General features: G+C 42.9%; 1 protein-coding gene across 3 annotated transcripts in view; it reads right to left on the bottom strand.

Annotated features, from left to right (window-relative positions):
* Positions 1–18,070, bottom strand: part of ADD2 (adducin 2) — a 92,417-nt gene that overhangs the window by 43,912 nt on the left and 30,435 nt on the right. The gene's annotated exons all lie outside the window — the stretch shown is intronic.

The following is an 18,070-nucleotide window of genomic DNA, read 5'->3' as shown; positions in this document are numbered from 1 at the left end:
ATGTGTTACAAAGAAGATTGGTTAATATCTAATATCAGATGTACCCATCACACTGTTACAAATGGTGTATAGAATGCTTTCAATGTGATTGACTGGTCTGGTATAGCTGTTTACCAAACTGGACTGGACCCTATGTATTTAGTAAAATGGCCCAAACACACGAAATCACTATCTTGTAAATACGTTTTGATTCCAGCTTTTGTGATCTGTGACTCCGATTATGATATTTGATAATCCAGCAATCCAATCAAACAGGATCAGTATCAGTCAGGTCTTTAAGCGTGGACCAGTGATGGCCTCCATTGACTAACATCTAGCTTGACTAGCAGTACACATGCATTCTTTGTTCCCTTTGTATGTCTGAATCTTCAAGCCAAAAATTAAACTTTTGAATATAATTTTGCAGTTAGATATAATTGAAATAAAAGTTCAGAATATATTATACAGATCCTGTGAAACCGCAAATCTTACATTCCAAAGCTGCATCCAAAATCGTGCTGGCCTCTGCTGGACATAGCTACTACATAATTTATCTGCCCCTAAGGCCTTATTTACACAAGCGTAGTTCATGTCCGTGATCCGCGCGTGAAAATCACGCGCGTCGCATGGACCTATGTAAGGCAATGGGGACATTCAGACATTCCGTGTTTTTCAAGCAGCGTGTGTCCGCTGCGTGAAACTCACAGCATGTCCTATACTTTAGCGTTTTTTGCGCATCACGCACCCAATGAAGTCAATGGGTGCGTGAAAATCATGCGCAGCACACGGACGCACTTCCGTGTGCCGAGCGTGATTCGCGCAACAGTTGTTCAAGAAATGAAGGGGAAAATAAAACCACCTCCTTAATTTCATTTTCTAAACCTCAAAACCGCGTGTCATAAGGATGCCATATGCGCGAAAATCCCGCAGCCACGCACCAAACACTGATGACACTGCGCAAAAAACGCAGCGTTTTTTGCGCCCGCAAAAGGCACACGTTCGTGTAAATAAGGTCTAACAGTTTGGCTGAGCTCCTATTATTGTCCATTCTGGGGAAATATGGTGATATGACTACACGCTCCGGTATTGAAATCTTCAGACCTTGCTCTGTAGAGGCACTGAAGAAGCAGGGAAGTCCCATGAATTGAATTAAAAAATAAATAAATTGCAATCAGTACCTTATGTAACAAACTACGCCTTTATAGAATACTACATCCTGTATAGCTGCCTGTTAAGCTACACCTAAAAAGTCAGAGCAAGGAGGCATAAGGGACGCCATGCGTGTCCCTTAGCCATTATTAAGGGTAAAATGGCTGCAGCCGCATGGTTAGAGGCGCAGGCATGTTTGAGGTGGTAAACTTATTTATGTCTCAAACACACAATTTGTGCATCAAAATAATTCTAGACATATAATTGTCCAAGTAACATATATTTTATTATTCCATAAATATGGAAGCCCCCCACAAAACCAAACAAATATACATACAAAATTTAAAACATACTTAAAATAGTAGCTCTTAGGCCCCATGCACACAAACGTAAAAACGCTCGTAATTACAGTACGTAATTACTGGCCCATAGACTTCTGTTGGCAACGTGTACATTCCCGTTGGCTTACGGGAAGGTGCCCGTGCCTTTGAAAAATATAGAACATGTCCTATTTCAGGCCGTAATTACGGCACGGGCAGGCCCATAGAAGTCTATGGGGCTTCCGTAATTACGGGTGGCTACGTCTGTGCACCCGTAATTACGGGAGCGTTGCTAGGCGACATCAGGGGTTAGTCACTGTCCAGGGTGCTGAAAGAGTTAAACGATCAGTGCGGGATAGAGAGAAGGGGCTGCACTGATCGGCAGTAACTCTTTCAGCACCCTGGACAGGGAGTACCATGCGTGGCGCTCACAAAAACCCTAAAAAAAAAAAAGTTAATACTTACCAAGAACTCCCTGCTTCTTCCTCCAGTCCGGCTTCCTGGGATGACATTTCAGCCCATGTGACCGCTGCAACCAATCACAGGCTGCAGCGGTCACATGGACTGCCGCGTCATCCAGGGAGGTTGGACTGGATGTCAAAAGAGGGACGCGTCACCAAGACACCGGCCGGGGTACGTATGAACTTCTTTTACTTACAGTCGCTGCGTTCCGCTGCGGAAACTCTGCCCGAAAGGGCTGCCCCTTCTCTCTATCCACCAACGCTCCCGTAATTACGGGTGCACAGACGTAGCCATCCGTAATTACGGGAGCCTCATAGACTTCCACGGGCCTGCCCGTGCCGTAATTACGGCCTGAAATGGGACATGTTCTATATTTTTCAACGGCCCGGGCACCTTCCCGTAAGCCAACGGGAAGGTACCCATGGCCAATAGAAGTCTATGGGCCCTTAATTACGGTCGTGTGCATGGGGCCTAAGACCATCAGCAAAGTGCCAGCAAAGCCATATAATGTATAATGATCATATAATATGCAACAGGTTAACAAGGAGAAACCGAGAAATCATGTGATATGCCTCAATCACAATTCCCCCTAACAAAATCCACAGTCTATACAACAATATGTTGATGGCGGTATGCACACACAATAATCAGAGACGTGACGATCTCAATAAACTGTAGCTGGAATGATGGCTATCAGTGGTCTCAGAGAAAAACACCTTGACGCTGCGTTTCGCCCCCTTGGTCATGAGCTCCTGATGGTCTTAGAGCTACTATTTTAAGTATGTTTTAAATTTTGTATGTATATTTTTTCGGTTTTCTGGGGGGTATCCATATTTATGGAATAATAAAGTATATATTATTATATGTCTAGAATTATTTTGATGCACAAATTGTGTGTTTGAGACATACACAGGTTTACTGTTGTTTGGATTATGTCTTGCGCTAATACTAATGCCTAAAGGGTAATATAGGTGTTAATTAATGTTTGAGCTGGACTGGGTAGGTAGCCCATCTGGGGTGAAAAAGGGGGCATTTCGGCGGGAAAAGCCCGCTGAATGATTGGTCAGTCAGGTAAAGTGGGTGGGAGGATAGGGGTAGATAAGGGGTGGCCAAGTAAGAGGGTGGCCAGTTCTTTGTTGGAGAGCAAGGATACCCACCTTCCCTCTTTCCCTGTTGAATGTTATGTTAATTGTTGCAATATATTGTAAGGCGGATCCCGACACTATGCCCTGAGAAAGGCGGATTAATATGGTTGGCCACAGCGAGCAAGCCATGAGCCGTATAGCAGGGCGACCTTGCTAGTGGGGAAACACGAGCCCTACAGCAGGTTCCCAGGTAGGATCATGGCTCGGGTAGCTACGAAGGTCAGCTTACGGCTGCCCGGAGGACTAACCGAGTGTAGGCGGGTGGGGTCGGTATTACGGTAGGAGGCTCATAGAGAGTGGTGTCGTGATTGATCAGGCTCCCCTTATCACTGTAATAAAATGGGTTGATAGCCAATGTTTTTTTTACAAAGATGATGTGTTGTGTATTTACTGTTGGGGGGGTTGGTCAAAGGGATAGGGGAGGTAGCATGTGCGCTCCTTATGTGATTTTGTAATTGGAATCTGCTGGGCTGATGCAGAAAATTATTTCACAAAAAAAGTTTCATCATGGTGGGAAGTTCAATGCTAGAATCTAACGTCTAATCCCCTCATAATGCGGTGCTACAGCAAACAGTGGTGTGTGGAAGACTATTAACACAATAAGCCACTGTAAATCTATTAAGTGATTGCGACTTTTAATCTGGATCCTGGAAACAGGATTGTGTGAAGCTGAAGGTAATGCTATGTCTTAGACACTGAGGTGTGTTATCGCCTGTGCAGAGAAAAAAAGTCTTGTGTGTAATGATGTTACCTATACTTGTAACCCCAAGTAAATACCCCTCATTGACCTAGGGACATCCATAGAAGACAGGGGGCTACAGGAAATGGTTCTGAACCACTCCCTACAATACACCTTTCTCCTGGGAAGGAAGACTGCAGTCCTTGTTCAAGCTCTAACCTCCTAAACACTTGCACAGGAGATGAGTGACCCATCAAAAGGACAGGAGGATCCTACATTGGGCCCAGGCTGTGATAATGAACTCCAGCCAAAACAGGGCCTATGAGGTCCAAGGAGTTAACAAAGCAACTAAAGGAGACATAAACCTGTTCTGTATAAGTGGGTGGAGGTTTCTTCTCCTCTGGTGAGCTTAAAGAAGTCCAGTCCGACCATGCTCAAGCCAGATTAACCCTCTATAGCTTGCTATGTTAAAGGGTTATTCCCAACATAGAGATCAATGTTCCAAGCCCCAGACATGTAAAAAATAAACATATTTCTAAATACCTTCTGTTTTCTGTAGTGCAGCGTTTGTAACATATGCCCTCCTCTGAATCTGTTGTATTTAGATGTGCTGGTCGTTTCCATGGAAATGACCACCGCCGGCGTTTCCTTTATTATGTCGCGCTTGTGCACTTCTTTTTCTCGTTCCTATTCTGTAGCGTGAGCGCGCATAACACGGACACCCTTTATGCCGAGGGCACCGTGTCAGCCGCTATGGCTGATACACTGGTAGTTACACCGCCGGGTAAAGGGGTGAAGCGCTCGGTGGGGGTGTTCTCAAAGACAGCTATGATGCGCTATGAATGGTGTATCATAGCAGTCTCGGGAGCACGCAGATACAGCAAGCAGCGTTGTCATTTTATTACATTGCCGCTTGTTGATCAATAGTGATATAAAGGGAGATATTTAGTAAAAATCTGAAAAACATTTGTGATTGAAAGTGATGAAATAAAAAATAATAATTGACTTACAAAAAAATATGTAAGGGAAAATTATTATTTTAAAATAATTAAGAATCTAAATAAAAATTAAACATTTGAGTGAACTTGGGAATGACACTTTAAGTTTCACATTGCCTAAAAGAAAGTTATATGGGATCACTGTTCACAAGCATTGGTTGACTATATGCCCTCTATATGCATTGGACTCATTTCACTACCCACAACCAAACAACTACTGCCATCCTTGGAAAGTGAAGATAAAAGGATTCAAAACCTCACCAGACTGCTCCCATTCACCCACAATTACAGCTTTTTAACCATTGTCTTTTCTTGCCATATTGATCACTCATTGACACCAATTCAGTGTCCTCAGGGAAGTCTTGCTCTTATTTGGTACATTGTGTTAATAAATTTTATGCCCCAAGATACCATTATATAGATATAGAATATTCAACCCTCATTTTACAAAAATATACTCTCACTTATAAAGGGTTCTTCTGTAATATAATGTCGATATCTTCAGGCTTGGGTTTGTAGTGAAGTCCACACAGGCTTATGCCTAAGGCACACACTTTATGGACAAAGTATTGGGACATATTCCATTCAATCATTGAATTCAGGTGTTTCATTTAGTCCCATTACCACAGGTTTATAAAATCAAGCATCTAGCCATGCAGTCTGTCTTTACAAACATTTGTGAAAGAATGGGTCGTTCTAAAGACTGAATTCCAGCGTGGTACGGTGATAGAATGCCACCCTGCAACAAGTCAGGTCATAACATTTCTTCCCTCCTAGATATTCCACAAACAAATGTGAGTGGTATTATTGCAAAGTGGAAGTGGCAGACCACGTAAGGTTACACAGCGGGGTTGGCGAAAGCTGAAGCGCATAGTGAATAAAAGACGCCAACGCTCTGCTAACTCAATAACTGCAGAGCTCCAAAACTCCTCTGGCATTAATAACAGCACAAAAACTGTGCCCTGGGAGCTTCATGGCATGGGTTTCCATGGCCGAGCAGATGCATGTAAGGGTATGTTCACACGGCAGCCTCCAATACGGCTGAAATTATGGAGCTGTTTTCAGGAGAAAACAGCTCCTGAATTTCAGATTTAATGGCAAATGCAGGCGCTTTTCACTGCGTCCATTACGGACGTAATTGGAGCTATTTTTCCATTGTGTCAATGGAAAACGGCTCCAATTACGTCTCAAGAAGTGACAGGCACTTCTTTGACGCAGGCGTCTTTTTTACGCGCCGTCTTTTGACAGCGGCGCGTAAAAAAAATGACCGTCGGTACAGAGCATCGTAAAGCCCATTCAAATGAATGGGCAGATGTTTGCCGACGCTTTGGAGCCGTATTTTCGGACGTAATTCGAGGCTAAAACGCCCAAATTACGTCCATAAATAGGGTGTGTGAACCCAGCCTAAGACTTACATCACCAAGCACAATGTCAAGCGTCAGATAGAGTGGTGTAAAGCACGGCACCACTAGACTCTGGAGCAGTGGAAATGTGTTCTGTGGAGTGATGAATCACGATCCTCTATCTGGCAGTCTGATGGATGAGTCCGGGTTTGGTGAATGCCAGGAGAATGTTACCCAGTGGCGGATTATCATATGGGCGAATCGGGCGGCCGTCCGGGGCCCGAGGCTTCCAGGGGCCCATGGCAGCCCGAACCGCACATCATCTTATAAATATATTCAGCGCGCTAGCACTGCTAACTGCCGAAGATGAGGAGGAGGAGCAGGGAATTGGCCGGGAAAGGGGTAGGACACGCCTCCCTGACAAGTGCGGGCCGCCGCCATTGAGTAACAGAACAGCGATGGACAGCTGTTCTGTTACTCCAAAGCAGCAAGAGAAGAGCCGGGCGGGCGGTCACCGGCGCTGAGGTTAGTTGGCTTAACCTCCTGCCCAACTGGTTCCCGACCGCTGGCTGTATTTTTACGGCCAGCGGTCAGGAACGGGTCGTTAAAACCCGAGCCATAGACTTTCTACGGCTCGGGTTTTAACTTGCTGCCCGCGCGATCGGGCAGCTGAATGTCGGGTCTCCGGCTGTCAGTGACTGCCGGGGACCCTGAGGAGAGGATAGAAGCAGCTTTCACTGCTTCTGTCTTCTCTGATGACTTGTACACAGCGCTGAATGCGCGCTGTGTACAGGAATAGAGACAGCAGCAGCGGCGCTGTCTCTATTCCTCCCGGTGATCATGTGACTGGTCACATGATCGCCGGGTGCCGTTAGTGGCAGACTGTTGCTGGGTCTAACTAGACCCAGCACAGCCCTATTAGTGACAATCGTCACTATGAGAGGGCTGATTTCCCCTGTAACTGGGGCTGCTGTTCAGCCCCAGTTACAGTGGAAAAACGTGGTGTAAAAGAAAAAATATATATAAAGTTCCCCAAAGGTCTTTTTTGACCTTTGAGGATCAGACCGCAGTAATAAAAAAATTGTAAAGTAAAGTGCAAAAAAAAATTCAATAATAAATACACATAAAATACCCACCCCAAAAAAACGTTCCCCCCCCCGCCAGCGCTGACCCAATTACCCTAATATAGACATGTAATATATAAAAATTTACGGTAAACAATGACGATTACAAATAAAAGGTCTATTTTAGGGTAAAACTATATTACCCAAAAAAAAATAGCTGAAACTTAAAAAAGCTTATTTTTTTACTATTATTTTCAAACTATGAATAAAAATTCTAAAATTGCAAAAAAGGTGTGTATAAAAAACGATAAAAAACGAAACCTGCATTGTCTACGGAAAAAAACGTCGCAAAAATCACGTCGGTTTTATTTTTTTTTAATAAAAATGTGTGTTTGGTGCAACTTTGTAATTACGTTTTATTAAAAAATATTTTCACTTTTTGAGATACAGCTGCTTTGTATCCTGTATCCGTCAGGTCAGCAGGACTGACGGGATCAGTGAAACGGGCCCTGCGCTAAATTATAATCTTAGATGTGATAGATTTTTTTTTTTTATAATTGTATGTTTTTTATTTTCATTTATCATAACATAAATATACAAAACCGTAGTAAATTCAGACAAGTAGATACATCTTATTCGGATAAAGGCGACAACATTTTGCATAGTATATTGGTCATTTTTACAGACGTCAACATCTTATTACCCCAGTGTAGCATATGGATTCCATATGCAAATTGCCCTCTGTCCGCTTATATATCCGAGAAACATTAAAGAGGTTATTGTCTGTTCTGAGTATGAAATAAAGGATATGAAGTTTTAACTCGTTCCTCAATTCACAGTTGTATCTCTCGCCTACACAAAATAAAGATTAATTCCAACAATATTAACACGACAATCGACAGACACATTAGGATAGGGAAGGGATAAGGTAGGAGTTGTAGCTTTAGGAGATATCTTAATCTCTATATTAAACCTGGATGTACTTTAAGAACAGTGGTCTTTCTCTCTCATGGAGGTCTAGAGGAATCGTACATGTCCCAAAACCTCCACACACTTGTAAGATGTGATAGATTTGAGGTGGATCCTGCGTGTCACTGATCCTGTCAATCAATCAATCACACTGATACACACACATACTAATATATATATATATATATATATATAATTATAATATAAAGTTTTTAAATGTGTACATAACCCTGTGGCACTATATACAAGGGGGAGCGCTGTGTGGCACTATATACAAGGGGGAGCGCTGTGTGGCACTATATACAAGGGGGAGCGCTGTGTGGCACTATATACAAGGGGGAGCGCTGTGTGGCACTATATACAAGGGGGAGCGCTGTGTGGCACTATATACAAGGGGGAGCGCTGTGTGGCACTATATACAAGGGGGAGCGCTGTGTGGCACTATATACAAGGGGGAGCGCTGTGTGGCACTATATACAAGGGGGAGCGCTGAGTGGTACTATATACAAGGGGGAGCGCTGTGTGGCACTATATACAAGGGGGAGCGCTGTGTGGCACTATATACAAGGGGGAGCGCTGTGTGGCACTATATACAAGGGGGGCTGTGTAGTGCTATCCACAGTGGTATGTGTGTGGCGCTCTTTATAGGGGGGGCTTTTTGGTGCTATTTACAAGAGGGGGAGGGCTGTGTGGCGCTCTCTACAGGGGGGCTGTATGGCACTATCTATAGGGGGCTGTGTGTAACGCTCTCTACGGGGGGGATGTGTGATATATAGAGGGGGCTGTGTATGGCGATATCTATGGGGGTGTGTAATATCTACAGGGGCTATGTGTGGCACTATGTACAGGGGGCTGTGTGTATGTGGTGTTTTACAGTGTGTGGTATTATTATATTCAGGCGCGCAGTGTTTGGTGCTATTATATTTAGGGGCACAGTATGTGGCATCATGATAACTTTATTTTCGTTTATAGGTGTGGAAATGTTGGAAAAGTGAGGAGACGTCTGAGTGGCAAATTCTGCAGAAATGAGTCATGGCCGGGAGAAGTCGTCATGAGCGCTGGACCGGATGAAGAAGAAAAGAGGAAAAAAACTACTAGAATCTGAGACGTCGTCACCTGTGAGTCACTAGATTTATAGAGAATCTGTCACCTCTCCTGACATTTTTATTATAGGAATCCTAGTATTTCACAAAAAGTATTTCTGCAGTCCAGGACTGATAGACAATTCCCCTTGTCAGGAGGTTGTGTCCCTGCACAGTGTGACAAGGGAAATCGTAACACTGTTAATGCTTGCCCAAAAAGGTAGTGTTAAAAATAGTTACGGCGCACAAGGGCGGCGGTGAGGAAGGGGGGCCCAAGTTTGGGTAACAGCCCAGGGCCCATGGTCTACTTAATCCGCCACTGATGTTACCTGTCTGACTCCTTTGTGCCAACTGTAAAGTTTGGTGGAGGGATAATGCTATTGGTTTGTTTTTCAGGGGTTGTCCTAGGCCCCTCAGTTCTAGTGAAGGGAAATCTTAATGCTTCAGCATACCAAGACATTTTAGACAATTGTTCAAACAGAGCCCTGACCTCAATACCCTCGAACATCTTTGGGATGATATAGAAAGGAGATTGCGAGCCAGACCTTCTCCTACCAATATCAGTGTCTGACCTCAGAAATGCTCTTCTAGATAAAATGAGCAAAAATTCCCACAGACACCCAAATTTTGTAGAAAGTCTTCCCAGTAGAGTGGAAGCTGTTTTAGCTGCAAAGGGGGGACCAACTCCATATTAATGCCTATAGGTGTAATGTGTAGGTTTTCCAATACTTTTGTCCATATAGCGTATCTGAGAATTCTCCTGACTTGAGAATTGTGCAATGGGTAGAACTTTGTTTCAAGTTAGCAGAACCAGATTTCGTAAGGCTGGGTTCACACGTTGTGGTAGTATCTGCGTATATAATGCTTGTCAGTGACAGTAAGTGACAGATCGGTGCCAAAAAGTGGTTTTTCAGAGGCCACTAACGTTTTGATTCACTGCTTTTAAAAATCTGGTAGTTGCTCCTTAGAAGCATGATACAAACTGCCTTGAGAATATAAAGAGGCAGTTTAATGTTAGGCTATGTTCACGCCCTAGGCAAATCCTTACACTTGGATTCGTGGCAGAACTCTGAAGCTTATTGTGGATTTCTGCCATGGATTGGCATTTTGTTGTGCAGAAGATCCCGACACGGATTAGCCCCTTTCAATGGGGTTAATACACATGTGGAAAACCGCCGGCTTTTCCGCACGGAATCCGCCTCGAGTGACATGTCACTTATTGACGTGGATTTAAAATTCACACAGTTAATTTCTGTGACGTCAGTACAGACATGCACATTCCCACAGTTGGAGACGGATTTCTGTGTTAAATCCACACAGAAATCAGCTTGAAATAATAAATGTGTGAACGAGGCATTAGTTGCTGAGATGCAGCGGTCAGAAAATCAAATGTCATGCAGCAAATATCAACTAATCTCCATAACCTTTTCATGGTTGCGTCCCCCAGGGATCCCCCTTCCTGTCTCATGTGGCAGATAGAAACTTCTTACATCATCGCAACGTCTCAGGTTTCCATGACAATTGCTCACATGAAGTTTCCTTCCTACATTCGGGCTGTAATGTTAAACATACGCCAGCTTTGAGCAGATCCTATCATGTCAGTAGCATCTTGCTAACCTATAGAATCTCTTTAGCGCACTATACACCGCATTCGGCCATTAAAATGTTCGATGTATATTAATGCTGACATTACACGTCAAAGACAACTTGTAATTTTTGCTGCGATTTTTGTAAAATTGCTGTAAAATGGCAGTTTTGATAGCGACGTGTGAACACAGCCTTATTTCCTAACTTCATGAAGTTTGTGATCACCACTGATTTCTGGAATGAACGAGCTCTATAGAGAGATCAAACCCCTTTGGCACTGCCTAAAGAATTTTGTGACTAGAAATCGGACACAATATTATAAATTAATGGTTAATCGTTTAGAATGTTGTGTCAGATTTTTGCTAAGAGGAAGGGGGTTTGAGCGATCTTTAGAGCCACTTTTGATACCCTATCGCTCTGCAAACCGGCGGTGGTCCAAGATCAGACTTCACCAATGTGGTATTCTCTTACGTATCTATGACATTTCAGAAGATCAGTTTGTCTGGGTTCACCCTTAAAGGTTAAAAAATGAGACATACGGGGCTGCTCAGAAAACCTAAAAGTAAATCCAGGCCCTGCTATTAGTCATTAAACACAATGCTTTCCAAACAGCCCCGTATGTAACCACATTAGTCTTTCTCCCAGTACATTATATCTCCGCACAGTACTCTGGCGCTTTCTGGTCCAAGCACTTAGCACAATGATGATGATGATGAATTTCTGAGTCCGGCCTCCCTGCTCCATCAGAATAGTCTGCGGAGAGGATTAGAGCTGTGAGATCAGCCTGTTGTCCCAGAACTGCACATTCACATGCCATTAAAATGCACGCCTCAGCACATCAAAATTATACTATAAATCTAACGTTGAGTAACTGGCACCAGGTTATGAGCTGTGCTGAATGTGCTGTCTGCAGAGAGGCCAGCAAATTAACGATTTACATCCTGGACATTTGTAAACCTCAGTGTGTACATGGCCTTATTATCAGCATTATTGTAAGATAAGCTCATTTTATCATATGAATTTATATTTTAATCAGGAACTTGAGAGGTGGATCTATAAGATGCCTATGGTGTGTAGTAAAACGATTAGTGGACCCTATGGAAGCATATTACATAGCACCCACAATCAGTTTGTGGGGCAGAACACGGTACACCTCTTTCACTACTGAGTTGAACTGGATGTCTGTTATATTACAATATTTGCACGCCTAACCTATATATTCAGGGAGCGTGGCTAAGGGTAAAAAAAAGTGTGTGCCATGCTCCACTTTATGCGTTTGCAGTGTGCATTTTGCCATATGCGCTGGGAAAGTGCGCTTTTGGCCTCAGTTGGACCAGTATCCATTGAGTATACTGTTTTTCTGCTGTATGGAATAGCGCATTAGACTGCGCTATTCCATAAGGAGGCATCCAGTAAAGAAATGTATACCGTGCAGGAACCTATGGGTGACGGATGCCACTGTATGTTATCCGTCACACCCTCTGCCTTGCTTTTCCTAAGTTATAGGTATTATGCCTCATTTTACGTCTGAAAATACGGCTACAATACGTCGGCAAACATCTGCCCATTCATTTGAATGGGTTTGCTGACGTACTGGGCCGACGACCTGTCATTTACGCGTCGTTGTTTGACAGCTGTCAAACGACGACGCGTAAAATGACTGCCTCGTCAAAGAAGTGCAGGACACTTCTTTGAAACGTAATTTGAGCCGTTTTTCATTGAATTCAATGAAGAACAGCTCAAGATTACGGGCGTCAATGACGCCCCGCAAAATGCGAGGAGGAGCATTTACGTCTGAAACGACGGAGCTGTTTTCTCCTGAAAACAGTCTATAATTTCAGACGTAAAAGCGAGCTATCGTGTGCGCATACCCTTAGCTCCTACTATGGACATCTTATAAATTCATTTTGGCCGTGGACCTGGTATCAATTTCAGACAGAACAGTGAGGCAATTTAATGCTCTAACCATCACCTACACTAACAATGGAAGGGGGAAAAAAGGAGAATAGGCAAAGGGACACAGAGACATTTTTGCCTTTGCAATGGTTTCGATGGTAAAATGTTTCTATTATTTCTTTTTCTTTTTCTTTAGTGTCCTATTAAATAGAAACGTGTAGAGACTTGAACAATAAACCCAGCATCAGAAATCACGACTTCATCTGGAGAAAACATCACATGAGTAATAAGATGTCAGATGACAAATAAAGGCTCTGAGCATGGCAGTGAATGAGTTACTGGCGCATAATTCCCACTTCTCCATCGCCTCCTCCTTCCAGGGTTGCAGCATCTCTGGAGTTGCTAGGACACAGACATGGGGACGGATGCTCCTATAGCTCGCTCGTTGCATCTCTGCACACACACATTACAAGAATAAGCACAGCTGCTGCCAACCAAACACACCTAACACTGCCAACCCGAGGCACACACGCCACCGCAGCTGAACCCGGCAGATCAGCTTTACATGTCACAACTTCTGAGTGGCGGCCAATTGTTTGCAGAATTACAACCACAGCAGAATAGGTCGGGAGATGCCACATTTACAGCATCACGAGACTAAAACCATCTGTGCATTCTAGATCTATAAATGCAATACATTTGTGCCATTTTTAGATTTTGCCACTGAACATTAAGGGCGGGTTCACACATAGCGGAATTTCACTTAAATTCCGCTGCGGACACTCCGCAGCGTTAATCCGCAGCGGAGCCGTTTCTCCATTGACTTTCACTTTAATTTAGCAGTGTTCGTTTACACGATGCGTACAATTCCGCTGCGGAGCATAGGCTGCGGAGCGGAATTTGGTGTCCGCAGCATGCTCTGTCTGTTGCGGAGCAGTGGCGGACTGGTTGCGGACTCATGGCGGAATTTCTCCATTGACTTCAATGGAGAGTCAAAATTCCGCAATGAAGTCCGCAGATCTTATGTGTGCTGCGGAGCGTATTGTTTTTACTACCATGACATTTCTTCATTCTGGCTGGACCTATGTATTTCTAGGTCTACAGCCAGACTGAGGAAGTCAATGGGGCTCCCGTAATGACGGGAGCGTTGCTAGGAGACGTCTGTAAATAGTCACTGTCCAGGGTGCTGAAAGAGTTACGCGATCGGCAGTAACTGTTTCTGCACCCGGGACAGTGACTACCGATCTCAATATACATGTATCTGTAAAAAAAAATATAAGTTCATACTTACCGAGAACTCCCTGCGTCTGTCTCCAGTCCGGCCTCCCAGGATGACGTTTCACTCTAAGTGACGGCTGCAGCCAATCACAGGCCAAGCACAGGCTGCAGCGGTCACATGGACTGGAGCGTCATCCAGGGAGGTCGGGCCGGATGCCGAAAGAGGGACGCGTCACCAAGACAACGGGCGGTAAGTATGAATTTCTTTGACTTTCACTAGGGAAAGTGCTGTCCCTTCTCTCTATCCTGCACTGAATAGGGAGAAGAGAAGCACTTTTCCTGCAGTCCGCAGCGGCCAGTCCGCATCAATTTTCTGCACATTTTGTGCAGATCCGCTGCAGAATCTGCAACGCAGATTCTGTGCGGCATTGATGCGGACAGTTGCGGAGGAATTCCGCCATGTGTGGTCATGCCCTAAACACAAACACTTCTTAATATAGACTCTGATTAAAATGTAATGTAGTCTTCAAGGACAGTCTCAAGGCTGCAAGAAGAAACATGGCCATGTATTTGGTGTTTTTTACGGAATTATCTCATGTCTCACATTCATATAGCAGCCTCTATGGACGAAATGTACCAACAACGTCTCCCCCTGCAGCTGATTTCCTTAAGATGACTGTATTTTAACAATATATACTAGTAAATGTGAGAACAATTTTATTTTAGTGCTATTTATAAATCTTATATAACCCCTTTAAAGAATTATGAACAGTCTGAATTATTTTTCTCTAAGGGGGTCCTATTACATATATCTTAAAACAGGGGGGCTCAATGCTTGTAGAATAGAAGGGCGTTATGGCCCATGGGTCAGCTTCCCCCTCTCTTGTTTGCTAAATTTGTAGTGCTTATAGAGACGGGGGCCCAGAATAGGTCCACATTACTTCTTCTTGCCATGGACCACAAGTCAGCCACAGTAGATGTCTCTATGGTACATATGTCTTTGTGTATATAGTACTGTATGTTGTAAAATCCCCATCAATCTAATCTGCAAAAGCTATTAATCACTAGATATAATATACAAATATGTAGTATACGATTTAGTCTTTTGGACCATGAATATAACCAGGACTGAATTAAAGTTGATGGAGGCCTGTGGCCCATGGGCAACACATTTGGTGGGGGTCCGAACCCACTTCTGGAACCCGGACCACATGACCCCTTATAGCCCTGCATGCGTCTTCCTTCTCCACTAAAAGCTATGGGAGTTATAGAGATAGCTGAAGAAGTAATTCCCTTTGCGACACACATGCGTCTCCACTTCTTTTGGTTGGAAAGTATCACTGAATGGCCAACATAGTTTTCCTGAAACATGTATAAAGCATGTAACTAAACTAAAACATAATGATATATGGTAGGGTAAAAAAAACAAAACCCACATAGTAATGGTAAAATACTGAAAAATAGGGACTGGATAAGGCTTTGTTCACGTCTACATTGGAGGCTCCATCACAAATTCCATCACATTCTTCCCATCTATGGACTCCATGATGCAACCAACGGACCCCATTATAAGTCAATTCATTGTATAATAGGTCTGGAACTGCATTGTGGTTTCTATTATTAACAGAAGCTAAAATACACATGTGAACAGAACCTAAATAATTAATGCAAATATATAAATAGCACGGAGGAATTAGTCATAAAGATAGAAGAGTATCAGAAATAGTGATACAATATTTGTAAGCACTTAGTGGAAAATGGGGCAATATGTGATAAACTATAAAGAGCAAGAAATACTTAAATAATCTATGTGTATATAAATAGTGCCGAATCAAGGATTAAAACACAAATTGGAACACAAAAATAAGTAAACCAAGGACATAATAATTCTAACTGTGTGTTTGACCAAAGGGTTCTCTATAGCAATGTTTAACATAACATATTAAACTAATAACTTAGCTGTCATGGCTCTTTAAATTCCACAAAGTTTAGCAATAAACCAAATAAAAAACTATTTTTTGTATTTTCTTTTCATACAGAAACAGTCCTAGGAAATGTTCCTCAAACTGATTATTCATAGAAATAAAAAGACACTGGTGCCTACATGCAGCGCACATGTCTGTACAAATGCCAGGAGAACATCATCAATCAGTCATGGTGCCCAGTGCACCAATTACTCACCCTATGTATGGGTATAAAATAACAGACAAGGGGCCCAGTATTTTGGGTTCTTCAACTGCAGACAACCTGTCCTGAGCTCAGATGGCGGTCCCATGGGGTAAAGTGATGTGTACTTTCTATAGAACATGCAGAATCACATGTGCCTCAGTTCTGCTGAGAATCTACTCTGTAATCTGGTGACAGAGGGAGGACAGATGGCTGTATTTAACAGATAAACCATAGCCTACCCCACCCAGATTTTAACACCCCCCCCCCTACCAGAGAATCTTAAAAAGCTAAATCAAACATCACAGAAGAGGCAAGCAACAGAAACTGAGTGTTATATTATTTGGAGCTGATGGAGGCTGCAAGGACCATCTCTCTCAGAGGACACAGCATGTCAATGCATTACACGGACAGCCCATTGATTACAATGGGAACTACAGATGTGTCCACCTTTACTTTTTCTTGAATCGCGTTAAATTATACAATTGGTCATTAAACCAATTTAATACAAGTTTTTTTTTTAATATGGGAGTCCATAGGCGACGTATGGCCAATGAATGGTATCCGTCAGAGGCTTCCATCACAGCCATCCAGTAAAAAAAGGTATACAGTAAACGTATAATTTTTTAAACATGGGAGTCTATGTGAAACGGATGTCTGATGAATGACTCTAATGAATGCCATCCATCGGCTATCCGTCGCACATAGGCTTCAATGCTAAGAAGAGTATACATTTAACATATACTTTTTCTTACTGGATGGCTGTGACATATAGTTTTTTTTTTTTTAACATGGGAGTCTAGAGGCAGAGGCATACTTTTTTTTATATGTTTGTTTAACATCTCGCTCCATGCATATCGGGTTATGTCGGATTGAGAGAAAAGTAAGGGAGGACCGTTTTGTATGTAATACTTTATTTTCTTGTGTGAAGGCACTGCAGGGGAGGGGAATTGGATACTTGCTGATTGCTGGGGATTCCAGTAGCAGGACACCCTGTGATAAACTTATTTTTTCTAATAAAGCAGGATTATTGAAAGTGGACAGCCCCCTTTAAAGTGGACAACTCCTTTAAAGATATAATCCCATTATGTTAAAATGGTCCCCCAAAAATAAGTTGGTCACAGAGTGTCCCACTGCTAGGACCCCTAACAATCAGTGGTAATTTTCAGAAAAACCTTTTCTCTACAGCGCCAACGAAGGACATAAGAAGCATTACATTGTGCGTATTGAACTCAACGGGCTGTCCATGTATTGAATAAAAGTGTCAGGGAGAGAGAAACGCCCTTTGTACCCATTCTCCTCTCCAGTTAATTGATAAAAGTTCAGAATTAAGGACTTTTCTCTATTAACTCTAAATTCTCTGATGGTGCAGTCACACGTGGTAGATTTTGTTGCAGTAATTTTCTGTGACTAAAAATCAGTCCCATTCATCTAAATGAGCTTGTTAATACAGCAGGTGCGGAATTTCTACAAATTAAGTTCAGATGAATGAAACTGATTTTCAGTTGCAGAAAATTTCTGCAACAAAATCTGCCGCATGTGACTGCACCCTAATAGGGTATATGAACATTTTCTAAACCAGGCAACCCATTTAAAGGGTATTTCTCATCAGAGACAGCCCATTTCAGAATGCGGCCCCTGGGGTGATCAGCTGATTGTCCTGGGTCCCTCTCCTGGCGCAGCTGATTTTGCCACGGAAGCAGCGGCCAGCCAGATGAATGTCAATCCTTCTATTGCAGTCTGTAATAACGGAAACCACATGTTGCCGCTATGATGTCCATCTAATATCCTAATAGGGTATATGGACAGGGGTTGTCTTCATGAGATAACCTGTTTAAGTCATTCTTGTCTGTCATTCTGTACAGCTGTACATAACAAGATATGGAACTAAAGATGTATTACTTACATTTTTGTATATTTGCCATTCAGTTGTCTAGGAAAGCTAGTTTTAAAATTAGTAAATGTTGCATATTAATTGTCATGCAGCGTCCCAGCTTACTCAGAAACTTTTTT

Source organism: Rhinoderma darwinii, chromosome 3 (assembly GCF_050947455.1).
Source record: "Rhinoderma darwinii isolate aRhiDar2 chromosome 3, aRhiDar2.hap1, whole genome shotgun sequence".
Classification (NCBI taxonomy): domain Eukaryota; kingdom Metazoa; phylum Chordata; class Amphibia; order Anura; family Rhinodermatidae; genus Rhinoderma; species Rhinoderma darwinii.
Note: the sequence above shows the minus strand (reverse complement) of the source record. Positions and strands in the feature narration are given on the sequence as shown.